This window comes from Anas acuta, chromosome 5, assembly GCF_963932015.1.
Source record: "Anas acuta chromosome 5, bAnaAcu1.1, whole genome shotgun sequence".
Lineage (NCBI taxonomy): Eukaryota > Metazoa > Chordata > Aves > Anseriformes > Anatidae > Anas > Anas acuta.
Genome location: NC_088983.1, coordinates 60,925,018 through 60,946,188, shown reverse-complemented (window position 1 = coordinate 60,946,188; position 21,171 = coordinate 60,925,018). Strand labels below are relative to the sequence as shown.

At 39.2% G+C, this 21,171-nt stretch overlaps 1 long non-coding RNA gene across 6 annotated transcripts in view; it reads left to right on the top strand.

Moving 5' to 3' along the window:
- LOC137857950 (uncharacterized) overlaps positions 1-17,208 on the top strand; it is a 368,377-nt gene extending 351,169 nt beyond the window's left edge. For 2 of the 6 annotated variants that reach the window (XR_011097412.1, XR_011097415.1), the window contains one exon: positions 884-7,153. This is a non-coding gene — a long non-coding RNA (uncharacterized lncRNA). Of the gene's footprint in view, positions 1-883 lie in introns of all 6 variants that reach the window. The other 4 variants (XR_011097417.1, XR_011097414.1, XR_011097413.1 and 1 more) reach the window with 4 other exon arrangements.
- Positions 17,209-21,171: the final 3,963 nt, after the last annotated feature.

The window sequence follows — 21,171 nt, the reverse complement described above, 5'->3', positions numbered from 1 at the left end:
ACGAAATTTGACAGTAGTTAGAAAATGGCTACATAATAAGGCCATGATCCAACAGATATGTTGAAGGCAGCTGTGTTTGGAACAGTTACATGCATGAAAAACTACTGACACGTGGTCCCAGTGTTAGTTGAGTGACAGCTAGAAAAGCCTTTAGTCACTAAGCTTTTAGACACACCAAAGTAAATTCTGTGGAATTATCTGTGAAATTATTACAACAGCATGTATGCAAAATGCCTTTGTGGCATTGGTCTGGAAAGAAAGAAAAAGAATAAAAATGGCAGACTTGGGCTAGCACTCTTACCCTTTTGCACCACACTGGTGATCTGAAGAGACTACAAGGTATGTTTATGAGGTATATGATAGCTGTGTAATGCACATAAATGATATTCTGATAAACCATTACTGAAATCAGAAATAATCTCTCCATATTTTTCATGTTAGCAATCAAACACAAATTTCCCAATATGTAGCCTAGTACGAAACCCCATTTTCTCAGGATGCAACACGAACTATGTATCTGGACTGAAAATACCCTAGAAATAAACAGCAGGAATGTTCTGGGAGGCATGTCCTGGTCTGCTTCTTTACGGACTGCATGCCTGGATTTTGCTTCCCTGGCAACTAAGGCACAGGTGACTGGAACTGTGTTCCCAGAAAATGGGAACATGTTCCCAGAAAGCTCAAGAGATCTGAGGTCTCTCCCCTCCTTTATCTCCAACTGAGCACCTGCTGTCAAGTGGACAGGGGTGGTAGAAAGAGAGAAGAAATCAGTCTTCCAGCTATCCAGTTGTGTCCCCTGTGAAGACCCTTCAGCTACAGAGTGACAGACAAAGCAAACTGGAAATTCAACTAGCTTTTCATGTTCTTTGTTACACCAAATTAGAGCAAAGTGTTGATTGTTGGGAAATCTGCCTCCTGACAAAGTTTATGGACCCGAATCATTGATGAGCTGTGGCTGCACACGGGTGGAAAGGAGCCTACTGTCCAAAGAATGCATGAGGTAAGGTTACCCATACTGGTAGTTCTGGCTTTCCTACGACTTGGTATTTTCTATTATTTCACATGGTGTCTACTCATCTCACAATTATGATGCATAGTCACATTTCTGTAATGGTTCTCCATTTTGTACCACATAAAAAACTTTACTAATTCCAGTACGATTAGATATATTTTTATATTTTAGGAACTTAGTGTAATTTTCAAAGAAGGACATAAGACTAGTCTGTTGCCATCCCATTTCAATTAATATTGTTAACTAACCTTTCTTTAAAAATTCATGCATGAGTAGACTTAGAGGTCTGTACATACTCCAAAGCTTCACCACCATCTTAAATACAGATACTATGTTTGTTATTCTCCAACCATTTGCAGCCATTCACAGGTGTATTACAAACCCTTGAAAATCAACTTGCAGCTTTATTGCTTTCAATGTTCTCCTGTGAAGCACATCTAGTTCTCCCAGTCTAAGCATATCCAGCTTTTCCAATCTTATTTCCATTTTGGTTAAGGTGGTTTCCATTTCTATACTGTTATTCTCTGTTTATTTTGCCTTTACCTCCATATTATGCCGCTTCCTTCTAATTGTTATCATTTCCAACTTCATAAATCCTGCTCTAAATAGGATATATTACATTACATTATTGTAGGAATATTTGATACACATCCATTAATTACATTCTGCAAGACATTATGAAAAAAAAAAAAAAAAACAATTGCAAGCTAACAGGAAACAGCTTTACTGCAAACGAGAAAACACCACAAAATCTTTTGTCTTCTTGATTGTCACCTGCCAACAGAGCAAGCTCCTCTTTGTGATTCAGAGAAGAGAAGCTTAGACTGCCAATATCACAAAGAACAACACTGTCCAGCAAATGTGTCATAACCACAGCAGTTCTCTGGTTGTTTTGTGTACGTATCTCAATGTCTCAGGGATTTTCTTATACCTACAGCTATCACATCACATAACTGTGCTCAAGTCAGCACATTCTGGGACATTTTAAGTGCCATGTATAATGTTTCAGCTGCTAAGAATACAGAAAAGTGTTTCTTTGCTTGTTTGTTTTTTTACTTGAGGACAGCATAGCATCATGTATACAAAGATGACTCCTGTTACAACTTCATTTTTGTTAGCTTAGTTAAAATAAGAGTATATTTAAACATTTAAACACTTAATGTGAAATCAACATATTAATTCTGTGTTGTACATACATGTAGGATCTTATGCCATTCCCAAATTATGTTATTTACAAAGATCCTACTTTCTCCAGTTGTGCTGAAAACCCAAAATGTTCCAAATGTCAACCAAAACCACTTTCACAACACTTTTCCCATATATACTATTTTTACATACTATTTTTATATTTTTAATATACACTTTTTTTTGTGATAGACAAAGTTAGCAGAATCAGCTATGCTATACTTAATTAGAAAGCTGATGAAATTTGCACAGAATGATTCCTCAAGATTATAAGTAAATTGGACAAAGCATATCAAATAAAGAAATACCAGGTCACACTAATATATTAGAGTAACTATGACTAAGAAAAGTACAAATATATGACTGCAAAAGACATGAAAGCTAAAATATAACTCACTTCACAAAAGGAAAGATTCACCTCATCCATTTTGAGAATCTTCTTAACAAATAAGTCTCTACTTAACTGAGAAGCTAGTTCATTAGATGAAAATCTAGGCACTGAACTCCAGATAAAAAGAGCAAAACTTATAGGAATTTGGTAAGTCTATGTTATTTTTAAACCATTAAGCTTTGAAGTTTGAAGTCAAAGATGGAAATCCTCTTCTTCAGAAAGGTAGAGCATGAACATGAAAAAACAATAGTAAGCACCATAGCAGAAAGCAAGTGTGCTGTCATCAATCTGTCTAAGAAGACTTGTAAGATTTACCATGAATCAACACTGAATGCCAAACCTTAATGCAGTGTGTCAAGAATCTGTAGTAACCCCTGTGCAAAACTAAAAATCCAGCGAACAAACTGACTAGAAAAGTATTTAGCCCCTGTCAGTAATGACAACTAGTGCCCTGGTGGTAAAAACAGAAATAAAAACATCTTACATGGGAAAAGAGAAATCTTACTAAAATGTATATTTTGAGAGTTTGCTGTGATTGTTTAAAGCAGCCAGGCTATTCAGCTGGGAGATGGTGGGTGTCATGTTGAAAACAAATTACAGTTTTCCACCATGACAGAATCTCTGGACTTTCTGCAAAGACGCAGGTTTTGTTATTTCAGGGGGTGCTGAACTGAATTCCCATAAACAGAATAAGCAAGATCTGGTCTAAGTCATGGTTTCAGAATAGGCTCTACTTGGAACAGAACACAGGGATAAGAGGGCCTAGTTCTCAGACCGGTAAAAGGCTATTCCAGTTGACAGAGATTATGTTAACAGCTTCTGTGCTGGAAGTTTGGCAAAAAGGCTTTAGGGAAACTGTCTCTTTTCTTTCATTCATATTTCATACGTATTATATGTATACACAGAGAACACTGCATGTTTTAGACTGTGATTTTCTGTCACAATCATGGTCATCACACTACATATGTAAGTAGTCGTGACATAAAAGGGGCATTTCAAATCTTATTTAATAGTATCCATTCTTATATTTCTGGCAAGAAGATCTGAAGAACACTACCTTACCATGTTAAGCACTACCTTAGGACCTCACAGTGTTCTTTCTCATAAAGCAGATACCACTTCCAGTGCAAATACATGTGCTTACAACTTCAATGTTAGCTGTCAGTAGGTACTCAAGCATGAAAAGTTAACATTTGCTTTCTATCAGGATTCACGTGACTAGTGCTCAGTGGCTTGAGTGCTGGAGAAAAGTGAGTACAGAAGGTCCTTGACACCAGAGTAATAAAGATTTTCAAGTTCAAATAAAACTTTACAGATGTTTTGGCATTCTCCCAATACAATTTAAAGAAAATAACAACAAAATCAAGAAAGTAAGCAGGTAGTTAACTAATTATAAATGTTTTACAGTTGCACCTCAGTGCAAAGCTTACTCCTCTGCTGGTTGACTGAAAGCCAGAACTAGCTAATGCTGCATTCTGTGATACTGAAGACATTGCTCAGTAGCAATTCACCTATAAAATCCAGGATTCAAGGCTTGTTCAATACTTGTTTACAAGAGAAGATATGCAGAATTTTAGAAGCTTATAAAAATAACTGGGTGATCCAGCAGCTGGGTGATCCAACACGGATTCAAGTTTCCTTCCACCAGCTTTCACAAACGCAACCCATGTCAGATCTCATCTAAAATTTAACCCACAGAAACCTGAAATAAATCCCCATGTTAAACCAGCTTACCTTTTCAACTGTATAGAATTTTCTTACATTGCAGAAGAGCAAAATGATCTAGACATATTTTTCTAAAAAAAAAAAAAAATGAAACAGACAGCGAGATTCATAGCCTTGATAATTTATTTCTTGATGCTTAATAGAAAAAACAACCTGATCATGTTAAAAAAAAAAAAAAAGGACTACCTAAACAAGTTATCCAGATTGACCTTGTTTATCACGTTTAACACTCATATCCCAAATAATGAGATGGCCCTGATGACAAGTTTTATATGGAGAGTGATAGTAATTGCATTAATATCATTATACCTTTTGTGCCTTACATGAGATCATGTTATTGTCTTTCTCCAGATACTCATTGTTTTTTTTTTCCAAATTTACTTACCATAAATAGTAAATTTTAGAGATTGACAAGACTTGCAATTTTAAAGAAGCTTTTTATAATTCTGACTAGTTTTCATTTCCTACAAACATTAAAAGTCATAATACAATTTTTAAGAAAAGGGATTTTTAAACACAGAAATGTCAGATTGTTTTTTTCCAGCATTTCCAAACATTCTAGCATTCTCAAATCAGAATGAAGAACAGTTTGCTATTTTTTTCCTCCAGCTCCTGGATTGAATCACCCCTCTAAAGATTTACTACATTATTTTGACCTAGCCAGAATTACCTACTACTTTTCAATATACTGTCAAAAAGCTCAACGAATGAGCCAACGCGAGCCTCATGACATTGAAAGACAATGCAAAATCTTGAAGAAATACCCATGCAAAAATACAGGCTGGGAATCATTTGACCATTCTGCAACTCTGCAGGAAAGGACACAGGGTTCAAGTATAAATGGGTCTTTGTGGAAAACAAGGTCAACCACCTACCACTCTGCATCAGAAGGAGTGTGGTGAGTAGATCAAAGGAAGGTTAAGGAAGCACTTGAGAGGCTACACTTAAGAGTAGTATGCCCAGTTTTTGACACTCCAGTATTAGAGATTAACAAGCTCCTGAGTCCAGAAGAAGGCCCCTAAGATGGTTGGGAGCTGGAGCAAATGATATTTGAGGCAGAGGGAACAGGATTTATTTAGCCGGAAGAGAAGGCTAGGGTGGCATCCAATTGCAGTCTTCCATTACATAAAAGGAGGTCAAAGAATATGGAGACAAAGTCTTCCCAAAGCAAAAGAATAAGAGGCAATAGTATTAACTTGCAATAATGGAAATTAATGTTGGAAATTGTACTGGCTGCAGTTAAGCACTGGAACAGGCACCCAGAGTGTCTGGAATCTCCATCTCAGGCAATTTTCACAACTTAGCTGGATAAGACCCTGAAAAACTGAGTCAAATTTTGAAGTTAGCTCAGCCTCAAGCAGGCGTATAGACTTGATGATTCTTTATGTCCCCTCCAACCAAAGTTTTTCTGTTGTTCTGTGTATCAGCAGTAAAAGACAACTAACCAGACTCTAAGCATCATTACTCCACCATATAAACCTATTATTTACTTATTCCTCAATTATGGTGTGCTGTTTGACTCCCATCTCAAAAAAGATAATTTAGAACTGGAAATAGTTCCTTCCGTATTGAAAAGGACTGAATAGATCAGAACTCTTCAGGAAGAAAAGACAAAAGAGTCTAAAAGGTAGTATGATAAACTTCACGAGTGGTATGGAAAAGTGGATAAGAATCATTTGTTCACTTTGTCCTAATACTAGTATGAGAGACTACCAAAGCTAGAAAAACAAAGGGCAAAAGAAAACAAAAAACGTGGTTCTTCATACAATGGATGGTAGGTCATTTGAATGCTTTCCAGGCAAGGGCACAGCAGCACTTTGCCTTTAACGAAACACACTGCAAGTTAAACAAACAAACAACGTGAAGCTCAGGTATTATGAGACTAGGAGAAAGCTGGGTTATAAATATGTATTCGTCTTGTTTTATTCTGTGTTAATGCTTATTACCACTGCTGGCTAAAGGATGCTAGGTTAGATAGATGCTTAGCCTTAAATTAATGCTGTCATTCTTATAATAATGTTTTACAAGGTTCCTCAGCAGGGGCTGGCTGTACAATCATAGCTCTGAAACTTTTGAGTTTTAGTCACCACCAAAAAGAATTATCAGTGTACAATTGTTAGAACCCTTTGTGTTCGTTATGAGAGATTCCAGCTAACACACATCCATGGCACCTGGATATCTTACACAGAACCTGAGATATAGGCAGTATTTTGGTACATGTTCTGTGATACCAGACCATGTAATTTATTTAAATATTTTCATATGTCAGAAATACATACAGATAAGAACATGAAACACCAAAAGATGCAGCCACATGAATAAGGTTAATAGAGATATGCTGATTTATGAGACAAAGATGTGAGCCATGATTCAGATCAATAAACCCACTGTTGATTTATAGATGTTCTGCCACAGCAGTAAAGGTTACAGTAGACTGTGTACCCAACAAGCCTTGTAGACAGATGATGAAACATGATGAAACATATGAAGCAAGTAAAAAAGATCACACCGAGTACTGAATGCATGCAAAAATAGAGCTCATGCCAGTTGTGTTAGTATACAATTGTTTCCACTTTTACTTTACATTAGTGTGATCAGGCAAAGATGTTTGTTATAGATGAATAGAGTTGATTATTTGCTGATTACAGATGCACTAATTAACTCGGTGTTATTTGTTCCAAAACTCTATTAATAATCAATTCTAAAAGATTTGGGCAGTTGTGTGCAATTTGACATAACATTAATCGCCAGAGTAAAATGCTGTGGTCCCTCCTTTACAAAATAATGAAGACAACACCCTGGCCACCCCCCATTCCTCCCATTCCCCTCTCCCCCCCCCCCCCCCCCCAAAAAAAAAATAAATGTTGGCAGAGAACCAGTATACCTAAAATAGGCCACTTTTCAATCTAAGCAGCTTGCTAATCACCTGGACCATCCTGACAGTTCAGACAATGAGGATTTAAGAGTTCAGCCCATAAAATGATGTTTAAATAAGAGGTACAAAACTGTGCCAAAGCTTTTACCTATGAGCCAAGGAGGTTATGTTTGTGCTTTGTAGAAAAAAAAAAAATATATATATATTAAAAATTTACCCAGATGTATAGTGTTCTGTTTAAGTGAGCAAAATTTACCATAAAGATTAATCCTAAATCTAGAAACAGTTGTGTTTTATTTTGTTTTAATCTGTGAAAGGACCAATAATAAAGGCACAGTGGGGAGCTACACAGGGATTTGTAACGTTGCTGTTCTGTGGTAGTTAGGGTTATGCCAGCATTTACTTTTCAAACACTCATGAGGTAGAAACTTACAATAAAGCCATAAACATTCTCTCTAACCTGAAACTAAGCTGTATCTTGAGATCTCATCTCTTTCACTATTTCTGGACAAACACAAATGGTTCAGTTATGCAATTCTGAAGAGAAAAATAAGTTTGTTGCACTGAAAAGCTTTTAAAGATTTTTATCTTGGGAAAAAAAATAGTTTTGGCATGAAGAAAAGCCCTTGGCAAGACATTAGTCCATAGTCTGCTCTACTATCTGTTAGCATTTCCAAAGAGAAGCAAACAGTCTAGTCAAGCTACTGAGATTTCTACAATTGCAGTAACATTTTCCTCTCAAATTTTCCAGGGGGATTTCACAACTGTGGGTAGACATAATAATTTATTACCCTCAAAAATGACTTTTTTTTTTTTTAACTGTCTGTGCAGAGATATGCATCAACACTCATTTCTACTGTATCAGACCTAGGCATTCTGTCTCAGAGAATTTAGTAAACAAAATAAGGCTTGACAGCAGAAGCTCTGAAACAGACATAAATTGGATAAGCTGATCCTGCAAAGATCCTTGAAATAATTAAATACAAGGAAGGTAAGTGACAATGATTTATCTGTATATTTACAGCACGTAGTCTTGATTTTGGTTTTCACACTGGTTTAACCCGGACATACACCTGGGTACTGCAGCATATCCACACCAGGCCTTGTGAAGTCAATTCTGCTTCTGCAGTACCCTTTTATCTTCCAGGCTATTATTATGGGGAAAACACAACACAATGAAATAAAACACCATGCAAAACTCTCACTTCTCAATCACATAATACAGCACCTTGTCCTCAGTCTGCTAATCTTTGTTTACAGTAATCTTCCTAATAGAAGAACTTCAAAACATAAAAGGTATACAAGAGACAATAAGCAGTAAAACCAGCTGATATTAAGTTATTAATGACACACAAGACTAAATAATCTCACTAAAGAAACAGCAAGAGTGAGATCCAAGGCCCCATGGGCTCACTGAATAAAATTATGTGGAAGATATGTAAGGCACAGAAACCTGTGCCTACTGCTGGTTGACTACCAAGTTAGCTCTATTTAATGACAGTAATGAGCAGGCCACTTACAGCAAAAGAACTAAGCCTGTCTCTCCTTCCATGTCTAGTCTCCCTACACTATGCACATTTGTCCACTTGCCTCGTTCACAGCTGAGAGGAAATGAATTATTATACAAGGGAACATACATCCCTGACCCTTGGCTTATGTTATCATCCCTAACGTACAGAATCTTGAAGCTTGGGGAAAGACCTTTGAAATCAGCAAATCTATTCACATTCCTCAGGTCAACCATATATACACTTCACTGCATAAGGCCATACGGTTTGGCACCTTGGAAGATTAAACCTGTTTGTTAGAAGCTGCTTTTCTTCTTCAGCCACAGAAAAGAGGAGTGAGGGAAAATTACACAGAGGATGTAGGATAACGAGATGTTCTGGGTTGATCAGAAAAGCGTACTGAGAGGAACAGATGCGCTGAGACATTTCCCCTTCGTTTCTAACTGCTATACCTGTAAACCACTCAATGTCTCTTATGTTGTTTAGAATAGCAACCAGAAGTCTGAGGGTTCTGAAATTCTCACAGATGCAAACAGAGCACCCAAGCATCTTCCTTGCCAATTAGATATAGAGTAATTCCTCTTTTGTTAATGACTGATATGGGCAAGCCCTTGAAGTTGTGCTACACCTTTATCAAAAATACAGCAAGAATCATAGAATCATTAAGGGTGGAAAGGACCTCCAAGAACATCTGGTCCAACCATCACCCTACCACCAATATCACCCAATAAACCATGTCCCTAAGCACCAGGTCCAACCTTTCCTTAAACGCCCCCAGGGACAGTGATGCTACCATCCCCCTGGGCAACCCGTTTTAATGCCTGACTGCTCTTTCTAAGAATAAATGTCTCCTCATTTCCCACCTAAACCTCCCCTGGCAGAACTTGAGGCCATTCCCTCTAGTCCTATCGCTAACAATCTGTGAGAAGAGGCTGACACCCAGCTCCCGACCTCTTCCTTTCAGGGAGTTGTAGAGAGCAATAAGGACTGCCCTGAGCCACCTCTTCTCCAGACTATAAATGACTATAAATAACCAGTTCCCTCAGCCGCTCCTCACAGGACTTGTGTTCCAGGCTCCTCACCTACTTCATAGCCTTTCTCTGGACATGCTCCAGGAGCTTGGTGTCCTTCTTGTAGTGAGTGGCCCAGAAGTGAAAACAGTACTCGAGGTGAGGCCTTGAGCAGAATATAAGGGGATGATCACCTCCCTGGTCCTGCTGGTTACGCTATTCCTGACAGAAGCATGGCTAAAGAAAACAGGAAATGGGAATCTTTACTTTTCTTGTTGTAATTCTGTGCCATGACAAGGTTTTGATAGCAGGGGAGCTGCACAGGTGGGCTCTGTGAGCAAAGCCCATCAGCTGCCCCATGTCAGATCAGAGCCAGCTCCTGCAAGCTCCAAAAGGGATCCACCACTGGCCCTAGCTGAGCCATGAATGATGTTGGTCGGGCCCCTGGGAGAGAAGACAGAAGAAAAGGGGAGAAGAAATATCTGCTGCAAAATGGCAGTTGTGAGAGAGAGAGAAGTGAGAAAACATGAGAGAACCAGCCCTGCGGCCACCAAGATCAGTGCAGGAGGTGCTCCAGGCACTCAGCAGCAGTTCCCCTGTGGCCTGTGGAGATGCCCCTGATGCAGCAGGCTGTTCCCCTGCAGCCCATGGATCCCACATGGAGCAGATCTCCATGCTGCAGCCCATGGAGGAGCCCCCCGCGGAGCAGGTGGATGTGGCCTGGAGGAGGTTGCAGCCCATGGAGAGTCCCCACAGGAGCAGGCCCCGGGCCGGAGCTGCAGCCCGTGGAGAGGAGCCCATGCAGGAGCAGGGAGCTGCCACCCATGGGGGAACTGTGTTGGAGCAGTTTGCTCCTGATGGATGGACACCATGGTACAGACCCATATAGGAGCAGTTCTTGAAGAGCTGCTGCCTGTGGGAAGCGTACACAGGATCAGTTCAGGAAGGATGGCATCCCGTGGGAGGGACCCCACCTGGAGCAGGAGCAGAGAGTAGCTGTGAAGGAGCAGCAGAGATGAAGCACCATGGACTGATCACAACCCCCATTCCCCGTTCCTCTGCACCAATTGGGGGAAAGTTCTTTTTTTTTTTTTCTTTTAGTTTCTCACTGCTCTGTCTATTACTAGCAATAGGCAATAAACTTAATGAACTTCCCTATGCTGTCTGCTTGTGATAGTAACTAGTGAGTGATCTCCCCCCAAGCCAGGAGCCTTTTTTATATGTTCGCCCCCTTTTCCTTTAAGGAGAGGGAGCAAGAGACTACAGTTAGAAATTTATAAGCAAACCAATACGTGCCTATTATGATCCTAGCATTAATGGGCTGTGATTTCCATTCAGCGTCTGTGAACTATAATAAAGAGCAGGAACAAATAGCGACCAATGATACAATACTACAGAGACTACACAGGAATTTTGGAACAGAAGCCAAATAGGTATCAAGTATCGTTCAGACACCAAAAAGGAACTGATGGTCCTTGTATGGATCAGAGCCTAACCATCCCCAAAATGTAGATGTCATAAAGCTGGAATGCAGCTGTCTAATGCAACAGAGAACAGTTTAAAACTGGTAAAGAGAAAGAACAGTGTGCCAACAGCGACTGCAGGGCAGTTTAGACAAGCAAATGTAATCACTTGTAAATCCAGCTGGAATACCAGGATGAAATACCTCAGTGTTTAGAAAGAATGCCTTGGGATCCACATTGAAAGAGTTTCATTAGAGGCCCTGTTTCACATATCACCATGTAGAAACACATGAAGAAATGCATGCATAATTACTTGCAACCACTCATTTCAGTGCTTTAGATCACAAAATATTTGTCTGCAAAAATACTATCAATGTACAAAATAGGTGCATAATTTTATGTGAAATAACTGATTTTCATTAAATATTTGGTTCATCACTGTACCAATGGTCAGGATTAGAAACTTACAACTTCCCCAGGCAGCCCTCCTTCATACTTTCTTTGAGTTTCCACGTTGCTGACAGAATATGTGTTAGTTTGTACTGGGATAAGGGATAGAGTTAATTTTCTTAATAGCAGCTGTTATGGTGCTATGTTTTGGATCTGTGATGAAAACAGTGTTGTTAACACACTGACATTTTAGTTGTTGCTGACCAGTGCTTACACAGAGCCAAGATATTTTCTGTTTCTCACACTGTCTTGCCAGTGAGGAGGATGAGGATGCACAAGAATTTGGAAGGAGACACAGCCAAGACAGCTGACCCTGGCTGACCAAAGGGATGTCCCATAACACGTGGACACCATGTTCAGCAATAAAAGCCGGGGAAAAGAAGAACGAAAGGGCGCATGATCAGAGCTATGGCATTTATCTTCCTAAGTAGCCATTATGAATGATGAAGTTCTGCTTTCCTGGATGTGGCTAAACATCTGTGTACCAATAGGAAGTAGTGAACAAATTCCTTATTTTGCTTTACTTGCATGCACAGCTTTTGCTTTACCTATTAAACTGTCTTCAGCTCTGCCCACAAATTTTCTCACTTTTACCTTTACCCTCTCCATCCTGCTGAAACGGAGTGAGAAAGGGGCTGTGTGGTGCTTATCTGCCCAGTGGAGTTAAACCATAAGAATGTTCCATGCAAAAGTTTGAAATGGAGAAAGAACTGTATTTTTTGTGTTTGTATAAAAATCTATAAACTGCTTTACAAGAAAGGTTACATTTTATCTGTCTGCCAAACTGCAGCAGAGGTAGCAAGGACTGTCAAATAAACCATCTGATTCTCCTCCCCTCAGTAATGGTTTATTACACATCTTTGTCTAGCATGAAATAGTTCTGTGAAAAATAAACCAAGCACGGATCTTATTTTGGTTACAGAAAGGTCTGAATCATTTATAACTGAATTAATTGCTAGAAAAGCTTATGAGTGGCCAATTAGTAATATTTGGATTTGGATTTGCCAGTTGGCCCAGAACTGGAAATGAATATTAGTTTCTACATAAAGACTGTAGTGTTCACTGATAAAAAACATTCAATCAAAATCAAGAAAATCCTTGAGAATCAGTCTTGAACAGAACATGCCTGATAGCTGGCCAGATAATTATTAGCCAAAATTGCCTATGATATTTCCCAACTGCAGATTCAAAAACTGATTCTGCATTTCTCATACATACTAAAATCTTGATATTTTGTTGCACTCTCTATAAAAGTCCTAAAAGAGCAATAGGAATGAATGGTGCCACATATAAAACCTGTTTAGATGCCAGCAAACTGCTCATTTGTGTTCATAAGGTTTCCACATGCCTTTTGAGGACAGTATTTTCTACTTTTGCATCCCACTTTTCACAAGCAGTAAATGAGTCTCAAACTCATCTGGATCATCTTGAAAACTACAAGGAAATTCTCCAAACCACCAGAAAAGTAAAGAAGGCAGTACAGTAGTGCACAGTGATTGATGTCCAGCAGAAGCATCTTCTCAAAGACAATTAAGGAAAACACACGTGCTCTGTCACCACTGCTTCTAACATGGAAACATGGGCTAGGATTACCTACACCAGATAATAGCTTCTAGGGAACAGTAGCACTCTTCAGCTAATTCTTTCTTCTCCATCCCCTTCACAAGCTAAATATAGCCCAGTAGAATGGGGCACCAGAGGAAATTCTGCATTTCAGAAAAAGAACTGTAGTGTTGAGCTGCTTTAATGATTGAGCAGACTGCACCCAGGGTACATTACATTTCCTTTGATTTGCCATCCTCCTATCAACCCAAGTCTGTCAAGACTTGGCCCAAAACTAAATATGAGAACAGAGGTAAAGTGATGGAGAATCACAGGAAGAAGCTATTGCAAAATAAAAGGGGCAGAATAAACATTGACAGAAGTATTCTGTACAATCAGAAATGTGTGTGACTTAGGCAAGTAACTCTTTAAGGAGTTATTCTGTAGCTCCTCATCAGAATATGTGTATTGAGAGTTATAACAATTTACAATTTTTTTTCACTTTGTAGAAAAGTAAATAATTGTATAACATGCCATGGCACAAGTTTTCCTCTTTCTTGAATGATTTTTAGATGAACTATATCTTGAACATATTCTGTGTTCTTTACTACAGACTGTGCTCTCTTTTAGGTTCCAAACTTGAAGAGCAGTTGTGTAGCCAATTTTTTTTTTTCCAGAAATTCAAAGTAACATATTTTTCTTCATGAAGAATTTATTCGCACTTTCTTGAAGTGAATTACAACAAAATCCTATATGATTAGAGCATAAACTCTGATGTATTTGTACCGGTAAGAATTGATAAAAAAAAGACGCTAGAACACTGTGTAATGCTCAGAGGGGTATTTTAAAGCTTTTAAAGTTAAGCATCATTTAAAACAGATTGTAATTAAGAATTCCTCTCCCTCCTCCCCCCCCCCCTTTTTTTTTTTTATTACATATTAAGGTCTCTAAGAGCGTAACTTCCATAAATAGTCAAGAATAAACTACATTCAGACCTACATATAAGCACATTTCTTGGCACAGATAAATGAAAACTATGATTGCTGACATCTCTTTGAAGGAAGATTTTCTTTTTTTTTTTTCATCCCAGCCCTTGTTTTATTTATATGGCTCTACACACTTTTTTATTTTTAATTATCCTAAGGAAAAGAAGGGGCGGGCGGGGAGAAAAGAGATCTTTGTTTTCCAACTGAGACAGTGAAATACATTCCAAAGCTGCTTTTGTTTTTAATTTACAGAAGCCCTCATGTCTAATCTACTAAGCCAACAAATAATCTGTTTGCCAGGTTTTACATGAGAGTCATGAAAAGTGCATACAATTGCTGACTTTATTCTTTTTTAGGATACAGATTCATTCTCTGCCATAAACTTGAAAGGATCCTTTTGGAAAACTTTTCACAATGAATTTATTTTTAACTATACATTTTGTTTCCCAGGAGTTATTTAATTTTTACCCAGTCACTTGTGCATCTTCAGCTCTCTTTTTCTTAATAAAAAGAAAAGCTTTGTGCTTGCCTATATGAAAGATAAGATAGCTAGGTCCATATACTTGGTCATGAAAGCAGCAATATGTTTCACTCTGAGAAAATTATAGTGCAAATGAGCAGTCCCACATAGTTCCACACACAGACCAAAAAAAAAATTCCTTCCTTCTGTCCTTTATAACAATGCTATCTTCTACTCTTCCTAATATTTAAGGGTTTAAGGTAAATCTCACAGTCTAAAAACTTGATGCATATCCTGGGAAACGCTGAGAATTTCTAAGAGATTGGGGGGTGGAAAAGTAGAGGAAGCAGGACAGCAACACAGAAATGCAGCATCAATACACTGCTTTAGATCTTCTAAAAGATGCGTATACACATGCAAGGCAGAAACAGTTTTGCAGTGAGATTTTTGGATGGTACGATCTGATCTACCACAAGAAAACTTCTGGTGTGGAGGAGTACACCACCACGTGTTATTTACTCCCCTCCTCTTCATTCTGATACATTTACTCTGCTAGACAACTATAAAATTCAGCACAGCATTATCAGTGAACTTGCAGGAGGAAACGAGTACTTCTGAGCTACCTACTACCTCCCCAAAACCGGGTTTTGCAAAGGCAATGCCAGCACTGAGAATGCACTGTGTTTCTCTGGAGATGCTCCATTATCATTTGCTTCTCTCCTTCACTTAAAGAAATAGAAATGTCTAGAAATACACTGAACAAATAACAACACAACTAATTAACTGATTAGTTGTGTTAAACTAATTAACTAATTAATTGTGTTAAAAGTGGCCTATTTGCTTACATCTAGATATGAGGTACTCAGTTTGTACTTAAAAGTGGAACTTACATGGCAAAGAAAAGGATCAAGATGAAAAACGTCCCAGATAAAAAATTCTTCTGCTACAAGATTTTACCTTCTATAAAGTTATTCTGTCTACAGGTACCAATTAAGTCTTTCCACTTCATGCAAGTTCCCAGAGTATTGTGCCCGGAATGCTAAGAAAATCCTGACTACTTGACTTTAGGTAGACTGAAGCAAAGTAAATGAAACACAATGGAGACTTCAAACAGACAGAAAGATGGCTGAGATGACCCTTCTGATATACTAGACAAGAACAAGAATTTGGGGAATGTGCAGAAGAATTACTAATAATTAAATTGAGCTCATATTTATTTTGTTTGTAAATATAGGATGGCTGTACAAGTTTCAGCCCTGGGACGTGGCCTGTAACTTACATCTCTTAGAATAAAGATATCTATTGCCCACCAGCTGCAGGAGAAAGGCTAAATGTATGTCCACAGCTCTAAAAATGTATGTCCAAAAATGCAGGTGTAGTCTCATACAGCATTCTTCAGTTCAAAACAAGACTCTAAACACTGAGGCCATCAGGAATGTAAAAGAGTTTAGAGGGAACAAAGAAGGGTGATTCAGGAGACTCCATGCAGTCTGGGGTTTCTTGTTCTCCAGCCATTAAGGCATGGAAGTTGCTGGGTGTTTGCTGTTGCTGTTACTGGGCAAAGTTGTTCGACCAGTGAAAAGTTGTTTTGAAAAGGACTGCTATGAGGAGAAGTGTATAAGAGGGGAGCCTGCCCTCAAGATAAAAAAAGGCAACACGATGAAATTATGTCATCAATAAAGAAGTAGAAAGGTGGAATGAAAAGGAACAGGCTAGCAGAACAAAGAGCAGGACGGGAACAGGCACACTGATCGCTTCCTGAAGATAGGCTCAGCCAAACTCAGCAAACTGCTCAGAGAAGCTTGTACAGAAAGTCGCTGGAAATGGCACACCAGAGCTGGGAAGAAGCTCAAGCTGGGAGAAACAGACCCAGCACACAGCTGCCCCTCGCTGGTAAGCAGCTGTGCATTATGAGGAATCATACATCCTTAGGAACAAAGACTGTCCTGGTAACTTTACAACTAATTCTCTTTATTAACAATCAGACAGTTTATGATCCTGAAATATGGGACCAAACTGAGGTCAAGGTGTGGGACTCTGCAACTAAAGCTGACAAGGTAGCGGCAGGATTGCTCAGCACCTGGCGAGCAGTCTCTGAGGCCTAAAAGAGCCGTGTGGGACCACAGTCAGACACATGTGGTTTGCCAGACAGTGAGGGAGCTGCGGGCTCCTTTACTGATCCGACTGCTACGCCATCCGCCCCTCTGCTGCTACAGCCATCGAAGGCTTTTGCTGCTCCGCCTCCTGGTGACCTGGACGTGCCTTTTGACCCAGGCCTATTGGCCTTGAAAAGGAGATGGATATGCTTTTCTTCGATCTGGGAAGAACGGGATACATAAGGCCCGAAGGCCGAATTGCTTGACAACTTAAAGCAAGACATATTGTTCAAAAGGAATGGAAAATGGAGACTGTTAAGTCATAGAACTTAAAGGACTGTTTGTTACCTTTTCTGATTGTACATATGTATAGTCATATTTGGGTTCAGTATGTAAAAGCAATGTTCTGTATAGTTAGAAGGTTCGATGTTCATGTGTGCGTGTTGGTAGAGCATAGACTCCCCGTGCACGCAGCGCTGTTTACTTGCTTTTTATAAATATTCCTTTTATAAATATTACTAAATTCAGATTGAGTTGAGACTTCATTTATAACATTGTCCAACTTCCTTCTATGATATACCTGCAAATAGAACTTCACAGGCAGGTGTTGACTTTATGTATGTCATAGTGAACAGATGAAAAGCTCCCAATCTATTTTATTGCTATGAATTCTGATTTTAAGGGACTTATTTTACAGAATAACAAGAATAAAGTAGATGAAAGTTAAGTACTACTGTACAAGTCAACCCACTCTCATGCAGGTCAGAAAATAAGATCTAGTCCTAGTGAACCTTTTGGTTCATAATTTTGGTTTTCATAAGTTTTAAACCGTCATAGTCCTTCTAGGGTTTCCATTTCCTCTAACAGTATATTACTGTCTCCTTTGCCAAGCAGAGTTGCAAGTTATGTTGGCCAATTTCTTATGGGGAAAAAAAAATAATTTGTCTATTTATACTGTATCTGTAGTTTTGCTCAAAGATAATTACAATATGTATTCACTAGGTCCTCCTTGCAGAACTACCAGTGCCCCTTCACAAAGTAACTGCTTTCTACGGCTTTTAACTGCTTTTCATTCTCTCAAATGCCTCCCCCAGCTCTTTTAACTGAAATAAGGAGATGCAAATTCCTCCTTAGACTCCCACATTGTTATGGATGAAAACCTTCCTTCAAAGCACCTAGGACATGGAGTCAGAATGTGAGATTAGGTATCCACGGCAGTTTGTCTCCACAGTAGAAGAGCCTCAAACAGTGCTTGGTGGCTCAGGTGTATGGGAAATTTGCAAAAAACCTCTCTTAATGACAGCAGAGGTACAAGGGAAGAGTCAAGCTATAGGTTTAAACAAGAACAACTCAAATGCCTTTTAGTGCCATCATTCCCCATAGAACTACGATGACTGAGAAAACTTGCCTTGTCTCAAAAGTTCCTTTTAGTTCATTCTTCAGCCACTGAAGTGTAGTAAAATTAGACAGAATAATTGCAATGAATTGGCTTGTAGAAATTCTGTTTGCTGCTGCATGCCACCATTAATGACACATTTGCCAGTGTTCAGCAGCTCCCAGGACATTTCTAAAGACTATTTAAGTAATGCAGACTCCCCCACCCACCAACACCGGTCAGGCTGCTGTGCTTTTTTTTTTTTCCTTCTCCTTCATTTACATACCCCTTCAGGCACATGTTCTCCAAAGTGAGAACTTCTCAAATATAGTTTACATTACCCTACAGAGCATTATAAAGAGGCAAGAAAATTTTCAAGCAAGGTGACAAGATTCACACCAAAAATCATTTTGTAAACTCTCTAAGATGTTGTCACAACAAACCCAGAGGAAGAATTCTACCTCTACAGCAGCCAATAATGGAGAAGGTGACAGGAGAGCAGAAAGGGAAAGCGAAGACTCCCACATGCACTTGGGCTGCTTTTCAGATCCTCAGCTTTGTCTATACTTAGGTTGTGAGATGATTTATGATCGCTAGTCTCTCCTGCCAGAGCAACTGTTCACTTCAATTCTGCATGTTCCATGATGGGTTGGTTACATTTTCACAAATGCTATCATAACACTTTAACTGTAATAATCATCTGTTTGAATTGTGCTGTTACTACACTATGCTGCCAGGCAGCTAGCTCTTCTCTATTGAAATGTCCAACACTGATAAATAGTGTAACTGTCTGAAATCAAGCCTAGAAACTCCTTTCTTTAAACATTTCTTAACTGAGTGCTCCTTTGCAGGGAGTGATTGTTCCCAAGACCCGATGAGGGGAAGCAAAACAGAAAGAGTGTCCAAGTGCCAAACTAGTGCTGAGACAGATGACTGCAAGCTACGGAGTTACCATGACTTAACAAAATCCCATTTACTAGCTGAACTGCATCAACTGACTACAACATACTTCTGATTCACTGCAATTGCAAAGGAAGGTAGATTACTTTAAAACAGTTGTTAGCTTGAATCATGATGTTCTAAATGAAAACCTTTTACCTTAGAATTGCCGTGGGTTAGAAGCATACACAAGCAGTTAGAAGAAACTCCTTAGCCTGCGAAAGCCAAATTACATGACTGGAACTACTGAATTCTGAATGAGAACAAGTATCCGTGAATTACTGCACTGAGTAACAAAGAGCCTAGAAATGATGAGGTGTACCATATAGCGTATTGTAAGGCAAACAATATAAGCTGAAGATTGTAAGGTGGAGATTTAGCTAGGTTCTCACAAATACTTTCCTTATTGCAAAATTAGACTTTTTTTTCTGCCTTTTTAATCTTAGGAAGCTTTTAGGAACATGATGTTCTGTGACACTTACTGGGAAGCCTATTCTTTTTTTAGTTCAGATAAGAATGGCACTGCTGTGCAACCACTTTGTGGCCCATGTGAAAACATCTAAGTAAGGCACAGAGGAATCAGGCTTCCTGCTTTTAAACGCCATTCTCATTAGCAAAAGCATCTGGAGCTAGTCTGGTACTAAAACACACAAGATCACCAAACATGCTGCCTCTATGTGGCACTAAGGAAATTGTTCTGTATCACATTTGCTTTCGAGATGACAAAAGTAAAGTACAGTACAGTGAAAGTAAAGCTCTGTTCCCTTACCCTCAGTTAAAGGCGATCACCTTACCAATGCCACCACTACAACTGCTTAGTAAATGACTCCATTGAGAAGATCTGGCTTCTAGCAGCTGGGGTGGGGAGCTGATGGGACACTCATCTTGTTTCTCTAACTGAGGGCAGTTCCCCAGTCCAGGTTACAGCACAGTCACACACAGCGATGCATAGACACAACTGACAGGGCAACATACAACAATGCCAGGGCACGAATCGAAGTTTGTCTTGACACTGAAGCAAGCCCATCAAGGAACTGCACTTGCCACACACCTCAAAAAGAAGCTAAGAGTAGCATGGATTCCAAGAGAAAGACAACATTTATTTTCATACAAACTTAGCATTTATAACACTTTGCATACTACATCAAAATACACCAGACAATATTGGAGCCCACTCCACTGACTTGACTGTGTAACTGATAGCAATACCCTAATCTACCCAGTGCATGACTCCTCCTTCAACTTGCAGACGGACAAAGAGAACACAGAAATTAAGTTTCTTGGAAATAAATATGGCAAATTTAAAAAACATTCTTACAGGTTTAGTTTTACTGTTTTGTAGTGAGTAAAAAAAGCTTAAGTCCTAAATTATTCTTTAAGAAAGTGAATTTACCAGCCTCATGCCTTAGGGATCTATTCAGTGTGTCCCTTGACTGCCCCCCTGTGCCACAACTCCCAGCCCCTTAGAACTAGCTACTCAAACATTGTCTCCTGCTTTAGCCCCTTACCTCTCCTACTCCAGCCCTGCTGCATCTCCAAAGCGGGACCTTTTATCCCATCCTTTTCTAATGCCAGCTATCTCACCTCCACAGCATCTTGCCCCTTACCTACCAACCCTCTGGAGTCTTCACATCTACAAGGTATTATTTAGTGATAAATAATCAGCTTATTCTTTTTCAGGACAGCTTATTCTTTTTCAGGATAGCTAGTGTGAGGCAGACTGATATGGCAAGAACTGGGCAAGCTAGTTTTCCAAAACTCCAGACAGTCACTTTGACTTCTAATGGTGAAGACAAAGCCTGCCTGTTAAAGAAACTAGAAAATACTGCCTTGTCTCATATGAATTCCTGCTCTGTTAGGCCTTGGAATGGATGAGGATTAAAGACGGTCTGGTCAGAGCTGAAGGGTATAAAATCAAATGCCCTCACAGCAAGTACTTGTTATTTAGTGGCCCCAACCATTAACTCCGGCAGCTGTTTCCAAGCACACCTTAGTGATGACACAGTGAATTTCATGGAGGTAGAGGGAGAAAGTATTTCCCAGCCCCTCCACAATGCACTCAGACGCATACTTTATCACATATTTGAGAAATAGAACCTGAGTAGTAACTAAAAGCTTGGTATACCCAGTGGAAATTAAAAGCTGCATGTTCAA